Raw genomic sequence first — 17,654 nt, 5'->3', positions numbered from 1 at the left:
TACCGTAAAGCTATTTTAAGCCGTTTGGCTCGAAGAAACTCGTTCGGGATCAAATCGTTCAATTGAGTACACGAAATTATACACAACACCGGTTAAATCAACTCTAAACCCTAAACTCTCTGCAAACTTAACGTATGGAAAAAGAATCTAAAGACTTGTATTCGCACTTAAATTCTATGCCAACGCAGGAGATGCGGAGGTGGAGGCCATATAGCGAAGGACTGCGACAAAGTACTATCACGTATGTTCTGTAATAAAGAGCCGACAAAAGACGCTAGCCACATAGCTGGCAGTAATAAATGCTCGGTGTTCAGGAGGGCCTTGTTTACTACGAAATTAACATCAAGGTAATGCAGATAAATGTAAATCACTAAGAGGTGGCTCTCGATCTCCTGGTACAAATTTTACAGCTGCTATGCTAGACCAAGTTGGACAATAGAAGAATTCCTCACAATGGTAGAAAATGTGGCGACAGACACAAACACTAAAGGACCAGAATCTCAAACTGACAGGTCCAAAATTGAAGGATAACCTCTTTGATAAAGATGCGTTTGGCTTGGGGATGAATTCCGCCAGTTTGAACGAAGGATTAGCAGAAACTTGAACAACAGGTAATTCAGTCTGTTGTTACCGTGCACAATGCTGCAATGCTGAGAAGAGTTTCCGGCAGAAGGAGCTCAGCCATGCTATTGATGGAGTGAGACAATAAAGACGCTGAGGGCAAAATGCCTGCAAGCCCGAAGAATCGTCCAACATTCGAGGAGAAGGCTGAACTTCGAAGAGCAGCTCTCATAATTTACACAATTGGCACACTATTAAAAGAAGGCTATCAAACAATGCAGAAACAGAAGCCTTAAAAGCTGCAACGAAGCTCTGCATCCCCTGGGGCATAGCTTATAAGGTAGTGATGTCTAAAATGAAGGGAAAAATATCGACGGAGGGATACACTCTAAAAAATGGAAATAGCAGTGTTTAGTTTTTCTTGCCAAAGCAAGAACCATAAGAAGCAAGTAGGGGGTAAGAAACTTAGGTGTAATACTCGACAATAGACTCAAATTCAAAGTGCATGTAGAGCATGTCAGAAAACAGGGAGCACTGTTGCAGGCAGCACTCTCGCGAATGCTGCAAAATATTGGCGGACCCAGATATATCAGTAGAGTGTTGCGCAGTCTTGTTTTATGTTTAAGGAAACCAGGGTAAGCCTTTTGTGCTCGTACGGACTATATCGCACGACGCGGTGTTAGTTACGGCGGGACTGTTGCCGGAAAACATCTTAGCTGAAAAGACATCATGAATCTACATGTCGAGAACGACAACGCAAGACGTTGCGTAATTGATCAAGAGTGAGCAAAGGGCAAAATTAATGGTCAGATGGAAGACTCGATGTTAGAGTTCAACGAAATGCCGATGGACGCATAAGCTAATTTCGATCATCCCTATGTGGGTTAATCGTCACCACGGAACCTGTAGTTACCAGCAAATGCAGTTCCTATCTGGTCGTGGTGGGTACCGCAAATATCCACACAGATTTGGGCATGACGATTCGTCAGCATGCCAAACCTGCCCTGGCAAGGAAGTAAACGTACAGCATGCAATATTCTAATGCAATCTCTAGGTGGCGTGGAGCACCAACATTCCCCGTAAATGATAGAAATTAGCGCGCAAAAAGAGCTCCGTGTAGCAGTAAGGGAAAGACGAGCGACACCCATATAGGAATGACGGAATAATTGCTAACCGGCCCCGTGAAGTAAAATCCAAAGGCAGTTCGCGGTGTGAGCTACTGAAGGCTGCACGAGTGTGGTTTCGTACGGAAGTGCGGATTTACGTCCAGGAATCATGCACGTCAGCGGTTCCTGCTTAAATCTTTGGAAGATTCCACATTCTGGCTCAGTCGATTGACGTCGGCATACTGACACATTAATAACCACAAGGGCCAAGCGCTAGTTACCTACCTCATACAAAGTTATTTTGAGGGTTTTATGGAAGGCAGAAGCAAATCATCAGACACACCTCTCTTTGGGAGCAACATGACCGAAATTGTCGATAGGTGGTAATCGCTCCATTTATATATAATCACAATCACGACATGAGAGCGAATTATATTCAAGTGAAATCCGTCGGCACCTATCGTCGCTTTTCCTAGGGCAGAGGTGAGGTAGCGCCTGATTAGTTGCTTCTGGCCTGGTTGAAACCGTCAGCCAATTTTTTTGAATAACGTGGGTGTTTAACCCAAAAAGAGGGGTCCATTTACTACAAGAGAGGGAGTAAGATGCTTCCTAAATAATCCGGTCCCTCATCAAGTCGATGTATACTGATGCCTGCCTTAATTCTCAAACGAAAACTTGATTTTCTTCTGCTGTATTTAGTTTTCATACCCTGAGCTACCATTCTACCATACGAAGGACCTTTCGTAGTTATTGAACAAGTGAAAATTGAAAGTTATCCTGAAATGACATTTGTGACTATGCGTAAGAAGGGAGTATATAGAGGCATTATCATGATTATTACCGCAATAACCGGTATCCGGACTAGGCCTACCTTAATAACAAACTCCAGGCATTCCAGCTTTGAGCCGCCTGGGCCCATCAATTCGATATTACTAAATGGTGGTTGGCTTCTGGCGTACCGCATCGTTCCATCTGAGGCAGCCTCTCTCTTTCTTTCTTCCAGACTTCCCGGGTTGGATTATCCTTAGTTATCAGAATTAAGTTACGGCGGTGAGGCAGTTCTAGCTTACCTCTAGAGGGTATTATATACATAATATTAGCATCAAACGAATACATTGCTTTCATCAAGGGCTTTTACTGAAAGTACTCTTCTTCGTAAAATTGTAGACAAATTTCGTAGAATAGGGAAACACTCTTCAGAGTATTGCGAAAATAGAATTTGAGGATATCCCACAAACCCTATTTATCAAATTCGGAAGAGTTCATTCAAATTTAATTAAATGGCTTCCAATTAGAAGGGTTTCGTATTTTTTCAGAAACAAGAGCACACCATTTTTCCCAAATCTGTGACTCAAAATTCCTTTTTAAGTAAACGAGCCTTTTATTGCTGAATCGATTAACAGTTATGGGGAGTTCCATTCCATAAGAGAGCAGCAAGTCGAAGATACATAGGAGTATATCGCCTTAGCCTTTTATCATTTTTACATTAATCATCATTTGATATCTGACGTTAATGTCTTCAATGCCATTGTGGGTTCCAGATAATGCCGATAAAGAGATTTCCCGAAAATCAACAAATAATGAAGTTTTATTCGCTGTTTCGAAATCAGATAATTTACGAGTGCGTACTCATTTCTGCACAAGGCTCATAAATTTCCGATGTGTATGTTTGTGCGACCAAGGGACTCCCAATTTGGGAAGACAAATCATCTGCGCTGAAGCTAATTGTAAGTACCGTTTGCACACACCTTTTGCCCTACATGTATCAAGTATCTTCTGGAATCGGCGTACTTTGGCGTTATTGTGGAGAATTTGCGGGAATGCAGTAACAAGTTTGATGGTATCAGTTTTAATTTTTAATGAGCTCTCTTTGCACCTCTCGCTAATTAGCGATTATGCCCGAGCCCGTCTGTGAAATCGCACGCATGATGTGTATCTCAAAGGAGAGATGCTTTCTGCTTGTTGTGGATACATGTAATTTTGTGTTCTTAGAAGCAAAGATTAATTTATTTTTAATTGATATACTCAGGCAAAAGATTTTATTTCGCTATATTTCTGAATGAAATGTTGCCAGAGCACCAGATCACAAAATAACGAGGAAAATGCCGGTGGGCTCAGATTAAGTTGCAAATAACCTGTGTAGCGTTATAACAATCTTTGTCAGCTTTAAGTCCATGGTGTAAAATTTAGCTCTGAACTTCATGATTAAAAATGTTTTTTTATGAACTATCTGTTAGTGTAGACTCCACAAAATTTATTTAAAAAATAAAGATGCAGTTGGTGAAGTACGGGATCAGTTTTTAATGTCTGTCTCAAAACAGTGTACGCCAATTCCTTTGCTTTTTTTCCACCTCCCGTTTCAACCCTTCAGTCCACCTGCTGAACAGATGCTAATCTGAAGGCGCGAAGTCAGTGGAATATGGAAGTGCTTCAAAACGGCCCATTCAAAGAAGCCTAGGCGTTGGCTATGTGAGGTCTCACATTGTCGTGAAGGAAGGCAGACTCCTATTGTCAGCATTCTCTTTCATTTCCCCCCTTTTCATTTTTTAAGGTTTTATGTAAAACAAATCGGTTTACTGTCTGTCTGTTAAACGCATTTTTCTCGGATACGGTTGTTGCAATTGACACCAAATTTAGTGGAAAGGTGGGAACTGTACATTTTTTTCACTAAATATAATCATGTGAGATATCAAATGAAGGGTCTCGGTTAGTACTTTCTGAAGCTTTTGTTGGAAAAGTGGTAATTAACTCCTCCCCTCTCCCCGGAAAACCCCCCTTTAGATCGCCCTAGGATCACGAAATTTTGCAGCAATGTAGGCTATGAGAGCATGATCCCGCCAGTTCTGGTAGAAATCGCACAACTACTAACAAAGTTATAATAGGTCGAAGTTTTCATTTCTATTCAAATTCAATATCACGCGGAAGTCGATATTCTCACATAACATATGCATATATTACGTGCTAGGTTTTAATGTGACAAATGTCCTCTCAAATGTTTTTATAAAAGAAATACACAAAACCTTTTATACCTAGAGCGTCGGTTTCCGGACTTGTTTAGGATTTCACAGGGTTTCCGCGTTAATATTCAATGGAAATTATGCTTTTTAACCCCAAAATATGGAAGCCATGATTTTTCTGACTGAAATCGAGGTTTTGAAATTTTACGGAGGCTGAAAAAGTGCAGTCACACTCTCATCACCAGTAACGGTCGAATTGAGAAAATCATCGCCTACGAGTTTATATAGCCCTCCTTAAACTCTTTGGAACTCTGCATTCGATTTAACTTGTATTTGTTCAGTTAGCTGTTTTGGGTCCCTTATTGTAAACAGTTTCTTCAATCTGAGGGCTTCTGTTATTGCTTCATGCAGCAAATGTCAAAGTCTGGAGAGAGAGAGAGAACTTCATCCATCTGATTCTCGCGAACCGCATTCTTGATTTTTGATCTCACAATAACACGTCAGATACAATGGATAGTCTGCTGCTCCTTTTGAAAAGGACGTTTTTAAAGTCACGACATTACCTGTAAACATTTGCACAATTTATTATAAAAAGTTTTGACTCCATTAAAAAACTTAACTGCTGTTTTTTCCTTTACAACGAGGTAAGCGGCTGACGGAGCGGATTTCGCAATTGTCGGGTAAATAGATCGACATTTTTTGAATGAGATGCTGGTCTGCCTCAAGAGTTTTCATCATATCAACCTCGAATTGATCTCGTTTTGAAAGGGGGAGCCAGACTATTTGGCAGTGCGCCCGTAAGCGCTTCATCACATTTACTTTCAGAAAGTGGCTTGTATGTTGGCTTTAAATGCCGAAATTTCGACGGTGCCACCAGAAAAAAATATGAAGCACATGTTTATTTAGAAGATACCATACACTTTGCAATTACATATTGTTCTCGAGTAAAGCCTACCAAATAACTACTTCTATGAACCAACTTGTACAGACAGAATCTTGCGACAAAAACAGACATTTTGGAAACCTGATTGACGGTATTTACGATGTGGCAGTGGAAACGAAGCTTGCCGTCGGAAAAGTAATCCCCGAATGGTTTGGTTTGATTCTTTGTCACAACCTCAGTGCTGGATGCCGTACGTCCATATGGGCCTTTGGATCTGCTTATAAGTAAGCAGATTAAAATTGATAGACAAGTAGCTTCCTCCAAACTACAAATTTTTAGTTTTCAATGTAGATATATATTTCGGGAGCAACTTACCCCCTCCATCAGTACAAAGCTACAGCTTGTTGCCGATGGCCAGCTAGGAATTTCATTCCAATAGGCAGTACATCTGTTTGCATATGGCATTTTAAGTTATTGAGAAATTCTTCTGGGAGGTCCGTTTGCAGCTGACCCTGGTGCCACAAAAATATGGTTGAGCACACCAATGATTTCCTTTAGTCTTTTAAACAGATGCCTTTCATATAGCTTGGCTGTAGTAGGAAATGTCTATTAGAGCGACATATAATGTATCGAGGAAAAATCTTCAACCTGCAGCTGGTAACTGACCTTATCAGAACGAGAAGGGGGCGGTTTTAGACGTGTAAGGGTCTCACATAATCCTATGGTATGTAATGACTTTTTTTAGGATAAACTTAAGGGAGGGCGGACGGGTGCCTAGCAAATTTCTAAAAAATTTACTTATTATAAATATATGATAAAATACTATTGTTAACTGAATTTAAACAGATATCAATATGGAAATTATTTTGAGGCCTAAATACCATGTGCGTGGACCATTATATTTCTTTTTAGATATCTGAGTTAGGTAGTTTCTGAAAATGGGTCCTTGTAGTAACTGACCCTTTTCGAACCTTCGCACTCCTCCTGAAAGTACTAACCGAGACCTTTAACTTGATGCATGTATGGGAACCCCCCCTTAAATTCACCGTGGGATTATATTGCTCACTGCATACAAAAGATTCACGTGGGACATTTTAAACAAATTTCGTAAAAATAGGGGCAACCGTTTCTGAGATAATAGGCTTGACAGACAGACAGATAGACAGTAAACCTATTTTAATAAGGTTTGGTTACCTTAAAACCTAACCGTGAAAATAATATCCATGGAAAGGAACAAGCAGAATCTGTTGATCATACACTTCATAATATACGGGTTGGGGACATTCCCCACTTCTAAAAATCATATAAATAGTAAAAGAATCACCAAAATAAACCAAACTAAACTGTGGAAATAACCAAGCAGGCAATTCAAAGAATTGCTTCGTACACTAAAATTTAACAACCTTTGTGGGGATAGGCGTAGTCCCTGTGCACTCAAACCGTAGTAGGCCATTGTAGTGGAGTTTATATATGAGGACGACAAATCCTCACCGCGCATCTACGCGGCGCCCAACTCAAACAAAGAGCAGTTTGCTAATGTAGCATATTAAGTGCATTACGGTGAGGTGGTTGAGGGGGTAGAGCGTCAGCCTCCCAATCTCGCTGCTCCGGGTGCGAATGTTAGTCACCATGAGTGTTTGTATTTGTCTTGTGTTTATCTCGTTGCTGTGAGCCTATGACGTACACAGCATTAAGTATGATGATGAGGAAACTGAAGCATAATCTGACTGTGGACGTTCTATACTCGACCAAGGAATGAACAGGAAACACTAATACTAAATGGATAGGAGTCTCCTTCTACTGTTCAACAAAGACAGAAAAAAGGTCTTTACAGCATGGGTACACTCTGGTACACAAAATATGATGCAAGAAATACCAGCCGAATATATTGTAAACCCTACTGTTTCTAAAACAAAAATGGTTCAAATCTACTATTGGAACACGAGCGATATTATTCGTCACACTCCATGGAGTGGACCTGGACTGGTCTATTACTGGTAGATGATAGTTCCTTCAGCCATTTCTCTTCATTTTTCAGTATTGTAACCATGAATTCTTTTCCGATTCCACAGAAGAGTTCCGGTCCATGTAGAGGTGAGCCTGCTCCTTTCCTGGTGAGTTCGTCCAATGTCTCATTGCCTTTTAAGCCAACATGGCTCGGAACCCAAAAGTATTCAGGCCTTATTGAACGTGCGGAGCGTGTTCAGTATGTTTACGCGTTCCCGTACCAATTTGGAGATAACCTAGTTTGACCTATGTCCCTTGATTGCCGATTGGCTGTCGGCCAGCAATTTTATTGTTGGCATGGCATCCCGGGATACATCCGTCAGCGTAAAAGGCAGTTTCGGTTGACTGTCCTACTTGGTAAGCATGGATGTATAGGAACTAGAACGTTAGTTCTAATGTATAATATTTCTCTATGACCTTCTTTATCATATTTAGTGCTACCGATGTTAACGATGTACTCTGTCCTGGTAAGGGAGCTTGTGGTAATTTACTATTACACTAAGGGTGTCCTAAAACACATGAAGATGACAACAAAGGATTGTATCTCTCCAGGTGGTAAGAAGTCACAGACTTCGATTCCACTGGCGGCCCCCACGGAAAAATCTGTGGAAGATAAGCTCTCCACTTCAGAGGAAAACCTACACCCGGTGTTTACGGCGCAGTCAGCTTAAAAGGATAGTACAGCAACTTCTTTAATGAGAGGATCTGGAATTCTGACTACGGCCGGCCTGTTGGTGACACTGTTGCTTAACTTTTTTAAAATACAGGGGGGAAGGCTCGGCAGAACTATAGCCGCAAAGGAGAAGGGACTACAAGCTTGTCTATCAGAACCTTCTCCTCTACTTGTACCCGAAAAAACGGAAAAAATAAAAGCTGGTAATGTGGACACAACTGAAAACTGAAAACAGATCCATGCAGCCCGGACTTTGTGAGCCTGGGAGGGCTTCTAACCGATGACAATGAAAGGCACTGCGAAAGAGGGCTTGAGAATGAGGACATGGACGTTGTAACACCACCAAGTGTGGCAATATCCAGAGAAATCGGACGCAAAAAAGCGGAACTTTCGGCGACACACATTAAACGCAGCAGACTTTTCAGTTAGCAGTGCTCTTCATATTAGAATGCACTTATGGCTACAAACTTAAGAGTTAGTCAAATCAACCTGCAGCATGCCAAAGCCTTTTTCTATCTACTGGCGGCAAAGCTGGTAAAGTTGCAGGACTGTCCTTATATATTTCTGGTTCAAGAGCCATGGGTTCGTTTTAACGGAATCTGTGGTATTGGATCAGTCAAGGAGACTAGCATCTTCCTCGAGACCGAGGGCCTGCGTTCTGATGTTAAAATTTTTAGAGGCAACCATGCTGGGACAACTCTGTTCCCAGCACGTTGTTGCGGTCAACTTACAATACCAGGTTAATGGTAAGAGTAGAAACGTCATAGTTGCCTCTGCTTGTTGACCGTGTGATTCTTTGTGCCCTCCTCGGACGCAAGAACTAAGGGATCTGGTAGTGTATTCAGAATCAAGTGGCCTTGAACTTTTAATGGGTTGTGATGCAAATGCTCAACATATTTGTTGGGCAATAGCAAACGCAATTCTAGAGGAGAGAAGCTATTTGATTTTATCACTTCAGCTGGTCTGATGACCGCGAATGTAGGGTGGGCCCGGAAGAAGTGAAGCCATTAATCTGTACTTGTTAGAGTTGATTAGAAGCTGGCGAGTTCTAGATGAAGTCTCACTATCAATGGGAAATGGAAATGGATTGGACAAAGTTCAATGAGCTTCTTCGCGACAAAGTTGAGCTCCCTAGGCGATTAAGGACTTCTTTGGCGAGAATTGTCCTTGGCAGACTGGCTAAACTACCGGAACTCACAGGGTGTATATATAATAATAATAATCGTTGGCGCAACAATCCATATTGGATCAGGGCCTTGAAGTGTGTTAGAGCACTTCATTCAGGTACAGTATACTGTAGGAGGCAGTGTGGTCAGCATTGCGCTCGTGTATATATAAGGGGCTCGTAAAACGTTCGAAACGAGATTCTTTTAGAGTATACTGTGAGGAACTGGAAGATGAAACGGAGACTTACAGGCTGTGCAGGTTTCTTAACAAGGATGAGTTTACCAAGCTGGACTCTCTTAGAAAACCAAAGTTGACCAATGAAAGGCGGGAGCTGCTATTCTATCATTTGAACATTTCAAAGCACCTGGCATAGATGGCATCATCTACCCAGTGATGCTAATGGAGGGTGTAGAGCACTTAAGTCAACTTCTAAGAAATATTTTTCAAGGATGTGTTGCTCTGGGCTTCGTGCTTTCCTCTTGGCAGAAGGTGAAGGTAGCCTTCCTACCAAAGCCTGGGAAAGATGACTATTCTAATCCAAAGAACTTCAGGCAAATCAGCCTAACATCGTTTTCGCGAGAAGACGCTAAATGCGCACCCCATAAATGAAAACCAACATGCTTACCAACGTGGAAAGTCCGGTGAGTTTTGGTTTCAAAGATGGAGGATGGAACTCTGAAGGGTGAGTATGCAATGGGGGTGTTCGTGGACATTAAAGTGACGAAAGGTTCCCCTCAAGGAGGTGTACTATGGCCAGTTCTGTGGAGTATGCTGATCTACTCACTACTATACCAAATACGTAATTTGCCAGTACGAGAAGTGGGTTTTTCATTTGCGATAATACACAAGGGCTTTTCAGGCTGAAGTGTAAGCGATCCTAAGGATGGCAACCTGAATGGTTGACCAGCGGTTGAAGGGCAGGCGCATCGCAATCTGTAGCGATAGTCAAGCTGCATTCAGGGTGTTGAGTAGTACTTTGATCACTTCAAAAATCATTCAGGAATGTAGAAACCGATTGAATTCTCTTTCTAAATTCAATACGGTGGATTTAGTCTGGGTACCTGGTCATTGTGGTGTAGAGAGAAATGAAATGTCCAATGCTTTAGCAAAAGAGGCTTCAACTTTCCCCATGCCCGGACCGGAACCAGCAATTATGGTATCAGTAGCGTTGGCTGATGCTGCTATCAAAAGCCGGGAACAAGCTTCCTATAATGTAAGGTGGCAAAGCCTAAATGCTGCTAGACAGACCAAACTTTTCCTGTCAGAACCAAACAAAGATACTGCAAAGTTTATCCAGTCGAAAAGCAGGAAGACTTGCAGAAGTTTTGCGGGCATTCTGACTGGAATTTCTATATTTAATTTCGCTTAGGCCCTTTGTTATCACACAACGAATTTTTTAACTTTTCAACTTCAAAAGCAGAAATTGAAGGAAAAATTCAGTGAAATATGAGCCAACTTCTCCTAAATATTCTGCTAACGAATACATAATTCACAAACTGCCCGAATTTCGCGTATGCCTACACAGTAAATGATTCTTGTTTGGCTTCATCTTAAAAACGAACGAATTCCCAAACGTTAGAAAATTAGGAAAAATTATTAGAACAGGAAGCTGCGCGGTCAACATGTATGTAGGTGTAAATCAGAGATATTTTCCGGTGAAGGTGCATCAATATTCTCTGATTACCGCTCGGGTATGATCTTATTTTTCCCACGAATCGCTACCTCGCTAACTTTTCCCTGGGAAATCTCCACAATTTAGCCCCAATTTATACATATTTAGAGTGAACCCCAGACTAGCACAGTACCGGCGAAGAAAAGAAAATGTAAACATCCTAATTATGTATTCTGCCGGAAGATATGGCCCTGATTCGTGAATTTTCCCTACGTAGAAGTTAAATGGGATGACCTAATAATTCCGCACCTGTTTACCACCACGAAAAGATTTTCGGACTAATTTGCATAAAAATAACCTCTTGGCGACTCTTAGCCATATCTAAGTGAAAAATTCGCAGATACACTGCCGTTAGGCAAATGACGACCTGTCATAAAACTTAAGACAAGCGGAAAACCGCTACAGAAACCACTGAAGAAATTCAGATTGAGTCTGGAATTATGTACGTAGACATGAATCTGAATGGAGCATTTAAGATTGAATGATCGTCTGAGATGATTACTGCTCAGTGAGACGTCAACAAGATTGTGGCCACATGGAACTTGAACTTGAGCAGATTTGAGGTGTACCTATGCCTACGCAAGTGTAAAAATAGTATCTAAACTGCAGCGGTGCATACTATTAACATACATTGCGCACATTAATAACAAGGAGCTATATTTTCGTATGGTTATGGATATTTTAAAATTCCCCTTAATGCGCGTAGTAAAGATTGAGCAAAAATAAAATAATTTTTTTTTACAGCACCGTTTGTGAGGACAAGGATGTAATTTTGATCAAAGTTTACAGCCTATCTACTCAAAACATATCCTAGACTCATTCACGTTGCCATCAAGGTCAGGGTTTGTTCCAGGATCTTTCTTTCAAAAAATGGACCACTTTACAGTAATAACCAAGAGAGTTACAGACGAACATCCCGCATATAAGAAGGCGTTCATTATTAGTGATAAATAGGCCTAATTCAAAGCAGATCTTGCCAGTCGCTCAAAAGCGAAATGTTGTAATAATTTTTCATGGAGAGCGTAATTATGTGAACACCAGTGATTAAGAGACCATGCAAGGAATCATGTCCTTTTTTGGCGCCAGTTTTGAAGGGCAAAAATAAATGGTTTTCGCCCCTACAGGTACCTGTCTGCGGATAGGTGTTCCTGCCACCTCTTTAGTTGTTCATGGTCGTGGATCAAAAGCTTACAGTTAAATTGTTTTGTTAAACTACGGAAAAATGATTGAAATAATTTGCTCCAGCGAAAAAATAGTCTTCTTATCTGCATAAGATCCGCTCCCCCCCCAAGATGCCAAGAAATATCTTTCACAGATAATGTCTCAGGCCACCGTGTGAACCTATCGATGATTGTGAGGCGATATCTGGAAACGTGCAAGTTTTGCGAAAGGCCAATTAAGTAGAGATGGATTGTGGGAAAGCGTTTGCTGGATCGACGGAACACGCCTACCTCTTTCCTCACACGTTTTGTGCACTTGTGGCATGCGATGCACTGTCTGGTCCAAGAAGTAATGTCCTTCTTCATAGACGACCGTGATAACGCGTTCCAAACTACGTTGTTTTTTGCAGATACTTGTTGAATGTCGGATACTGGCTAATAAAATTCAGGTGGCTAAGTTGGCGAAGGAACGCTTAGTTGAGCTTCTATTTTAAAGGAAAGCTCAGTGGATTATGGTTCGTGAATTCTGTGAGCGGCCAGACTCGACCGCTGCCGTACCGGACTCGATACACAGTGAATCCTCGACTTGTAAACAGGGTGCATTTGTTCTCCCCCACCCAACTCTGACCGCAGCAGATTTTTTCGTTCAGTAGCGTGCGGATACACGGTGTATTGTAAAAAAAAATGGCAACCGAATTTTCTGAATATTTTTTTCATGCACGATATGATTACATTAAGCAAATATAACCGTCAGTTTTGGTTTGAGAGCTTTTTTTCTCTTGCGCTATAGGGGGTAATCAATTAATTAGGTTCCACTGTCAACGTGTTAACAGGTTTAACAAGAACCTTCTCGTTTCATAGCGCCGAGTTAGCGAATCTCTGAAAGATTTCTGCCGCATTACACATTCTAAATTTCACCCTACTGAACTCGACGAGTCCGAACTTGTGTATATTTCCATTTTCAGAATGTCTTCAGGAGCTAGAGGGATTTGCTTGATAAGTCAACAAAATGCAGCAGTCCAAGATGAGAGCGCAAAGCCATGGATAAGTGGAATGGAGTATCGGTATGGAATTGTTTGAACATTTAGGCATCTCTAATCGCCATTGGTTTTAGGAACTACGTGAGGTGGTGAAGACCAACAGCTATTTGGAGCTCTGATGTTGATGTGGTTGAGCAAATCATGCTTAAAGAGTTCAGAGAGACTATGCCCGATGGTGACGCTAGAGTATTTTGGAGGAAGTGTGTAAATACGTGGGTCGGCAACGGTTTCATGTCTATCTAGCTGTAGCCATAAGTACGAATTATGGAGGAGGTCCGAGAAACGGGGAGAATCGAGATTTAAGTGCTTGAACGACAAGGGAGTGACACCAGGTCAAGGGGTTATACATTATCAGGTTGTATTTTGGGTTGTACTTGTCCGAGCTCCCGGTAAGTCAAGTTTTTTGAAAAGGTGTTGGAGCTCGCCTTTTCCGCAAAGCTTTGATGATACTAACATGATCAGGCATCTTGTCAGCTCCTGACGACCAATAACCCTGCAATTTCCAGAAGGCGAATTTAGACCGTGATCTAGCCCTACTTATCAAAAAATACGAATTGTTTTCGCCAATTCAAGAACGGTAGCTATAAACATTGCACTCGTCTACAGCAGCTGATCTCGTTTGTCGTATCTCGAGAGACATCGCTAAATACTTTCACCCTGTGGATTTTATCCACGGAGGCGAACTCGCACATGTTAAGCTGAATCCACATAGTTTCCGCTTGCCGCAAAACTCCAAACCTTTACAAATATTTATCTTGATTCTGCGTATCAACTACCGCCATTGTTTGCAAATGCGCTATACTGCCCACAAACGCGTGTGAGCTAGTTACGGTTGCTGCAACCTGATCGACCAACTACTCTTAGTTCACAGACGTGCAATCTGACATCAACCGTAACTAGGTTTCACATCTGTGCCTAGTATTAAGCCTTCTCCACATCTTTTCCGGTTGCCGCAAACTTCAAATCTCAAAAAACGTGCGACATGAGCTGTAACTCGCTTGAACTGTAATGTAAAATGAACATTCCACGTCAGCGAAGCTCTTTCTAAGTCGGCAAGGTTCGTTCACACGACTCCTTCATCCAGCATATTGATGCATCGCAAGTGCTCCGGAAAATGCTCTCTCTCTCGGTGCTCGATCGAATTGGCGGCAAGCGCTAACTAACCTGCAAAACCAAGCATCACTCTATTCACACGTTTGTGTTTACGATGGTTTGTTGAGGTTTAGAAAGTATGTGGTGGTGCCAAATCGCCCACAAGTGCTACACAAGTGCTTCACAAACCAAGCCAAATGACCTATCCACACGTTTGCGTTTGCGACCGTTTGTTAAGGGTTAGCAAACATGTGGATGCGCTTTTAGGATGGCATGTGTGCTCTCCGAACTCTCCTACTTCTCCACTTCGTGCAGCAATTGCATTGGGTACGGTCACCAAGCATTACTTCTGTGAGTAATTGATTTAGCTTGGTCGTTTCACTTACTGACAAGCGTTTAATGCCGCTCGTCCGTTCTGTCCGTGGAGATTCTATGGCGAAACGAAGCAACCCACAAGGACAACTGACACACCGAACAGAAGCCTCTCCCGTCTCTTCTATCGTTTTCTTTCTAATTTTGTCTACTATACAAACTAACTATTATATTTCAATACGTAATGATTGCTGTTGAAATTCCTAGTCCGGGCGTTTTTTTGCAAATTGTCCCCACCGACAGCCGCAGTTGGTGCCGACACACGTCCAAAGACTTCACTTTCCATGTCTATGTCACAAGCACTTTTATGGATAACGAATATATTCATTGACACGAAGTTTAGTGGGAAGGTTGGAACTGCATATGCAGTGCGAAACATAGCTCTTGATTGAATTTTAAGGGGGGAGGATTGTGCCCTCCTCACAAAAAGAGGAGGCCAATTTTTTTTCACAGAATATAGTCATGTGGGATATCAAATGAAAGGTCTCGATTAGCACTTTCCGAAACCGGTAGTTTTGACATTAGTTCTAAGGGGGGAGTATGTTGGGCTGGAAGTGAATCACTTATTTGGCGGAGCTATTCCCAGAGTACCCGATATAGGAATTTTAAAAAAAGAGACAAAGTTGGTGGGGGGAGGGAGCTGCAAATAACCTCCTTACTGATATCTTCTCAACTAAAGTTAATATCGGCACATTTCGACATTGTTTAGAGGTTGAGTGGAAACGCCCTTTAAATTCATCCTAGAATTAGAAATATGTAGTATAGGCTGTCATATAAGACATGATACTATGAGGTTTGATGAAAATCTTACTTTTACTGACAACGTTACAGTAGCTGAATATTGTTTTTTTTTTTGTGTAAATTAACTGCATTCCATATCAATATCGCAGAAGTAGCGTAAGTTGCGAGCTACTTCTACTTAGAAACGGATGTTACAGGGGCTGGAGCGGTTTCCGAAATTTTGTTGTTAGAGATTGACTGCTTGATGTGTGTGCTGGGGGTTTCTGCCTTTAGATGACATTGTATTTCTATTACCGCTGATTAGCCTGCAAAAGTTTTATTTTTCATAATGTTGTTTGATAGTGACCATACAGGATATGATGCAATATGTAGGACATGATGGTCTCTGGAGAAAGTTTGCCGTTAAACGTAGGCAGTGGTACTTTGTCTTTGTTTATTACATTGTAAATGCTGAAAAGGCGTAATTTTGCTGCTCTAGAGATTGTAGATTAAAGAAAAGATATTCATGAATTGATAAATGGAACGAAGAATTAAACCAGACACTGAAACAGGCACTCGACTAAAAATATTGACATAATGAAAATGGCACCATCAGAGAAGTAACAGAGAGGAAATCTTTAGTGATTAACATCATGAGCGGTATTCCCTTACATCTCCCTCCCCCCGCCTGTTCCGAGCTTACTGCCTAATTTTGATAGGTTTGAACGAAGAGTGCTCTGATCAGGAGGCGAACCAGCATAAGTTTTAATACTTCCGCATATAAATGACTACTTCGCGAAATAAGGAAGAAAGATCATTTAAGAAAATTGAAAAGATAGGATATAGCCCCATGGCATCCCCGACAAGCTATGGTAGCATCTTCACCAGCATCTGAAGAATCTTATCATTGACACGGCCACAGACATATTTGGCACCAGTCGCGAAAAGGTGGGAACCGCTGGTTTTACGATGAATGCAACTTAGTAACACAAAGGAAAAATGCTACAATGCATCACCCGAATTGGTTGAATATGAAGGCTGAATTGCAATAAAAAGTTCATCAACTTATGTTCAAGTGTGGGGGACACTGAATTAATGCCTGATGCCCGGAAAATAGGCATTATCTGACCCATATTTAAAAATGGGCTTATTACGTATTGCAGCAATTATACAATTATAAGTTATTCTCCGTTATTCTGGTATTTGGTACCCCGACTAAATTGATAAGACTGAATAAGCTGACCCTGACTAATATGCAAGGTGAGTTAAAAGCAGCGGAAAGATTTTTGATACCATTCCGCATCAACAATAGTCTAAGACAACCTTATGCAACCTTTCCAACCTGGCACTCGAAAAAGTGATCCGTGATGCTGAGGTAAATGGGAGAGGTACCATCTTCTTTAAGTTGATCCAAATACTGGCCTATGCTAACGATATTGACATTATGGGAAGAATCACCAGAGATGAACAAACCGCCTTCATCCAAACTGAGCAGGCGTCAATGGTATGAGATCTTGGGCTACACATTAATGAAGGGAAGACGCTATATATGTGCCAATGTCAGCACCGAAAACCAAAGAAGCAATAACGAGAAATGACACTGGTTAAATGGGAACAATTGGGATAGGAGACTAAAACTTTGAAACCGTTGATAAGTTCTCCTATCTAAGCCCGAAAATCACAATCCATAACAACTACGGCGATGAAATCTGTTGTTATTGTTGGCTGCGAATAGAGCCTATTTCAAATGGTCAAATGTCTTACTGTACAAGCTAATGATCTTGCCAGTCTTCATGTATTCTTCGGAGACTTGGATTCTTAGGGAGAACTGTTCACTGCGCTCAAAAGAAGAATTTGTGGGCCCCTAAAGATTTGTCCCAGGCAAGACAAGTTCAATGCGATATTGGGTATCTGTTTAGTTCTTGGCAAGTTATGAACAATGCAGCTAATCACTTTGCATTAACATATGCGTATGTATATACCTTTATGATTTTGGTACTGAAATTCAGCTTAGTTTTGAAGCTAGATTGTTCTGGTAATGTATAGGGCTTTCCAGCGCAAATAACCACAGATGGACATTGACAGAAATTAAATTTGTACTACTTCGGGATTATTTTTCAAACAGACTCAACTCTTCCAAAATCTAAATTGTTATAGCCCAGCTAAATTAGCTTGCATTCCCCAGACACTTTGAAAAGTTTACTATTTAGAGAAACACTATTAACTCTAATTACCAAAATTTAC

The sequence above is a fragment of the Hermetia illucens genome, chromosome 5, assembly GCF_905115235.1.
Source record: "Hermetia illucens chromosome 5, iHerIll2.2.curated.20191125, whole genome shotgun sequence".
Lineage (NCBI taxonomy): Eukaryota > Metazoa > Arthropoda > Insecta > Diptera > Stratiomyidae > Hermetia > Hermetia illucens.
The sequence above is the reverse complement of the archived record's forward strand: the minus strand, read 5'-3'. Positions refer to the sequence as shown.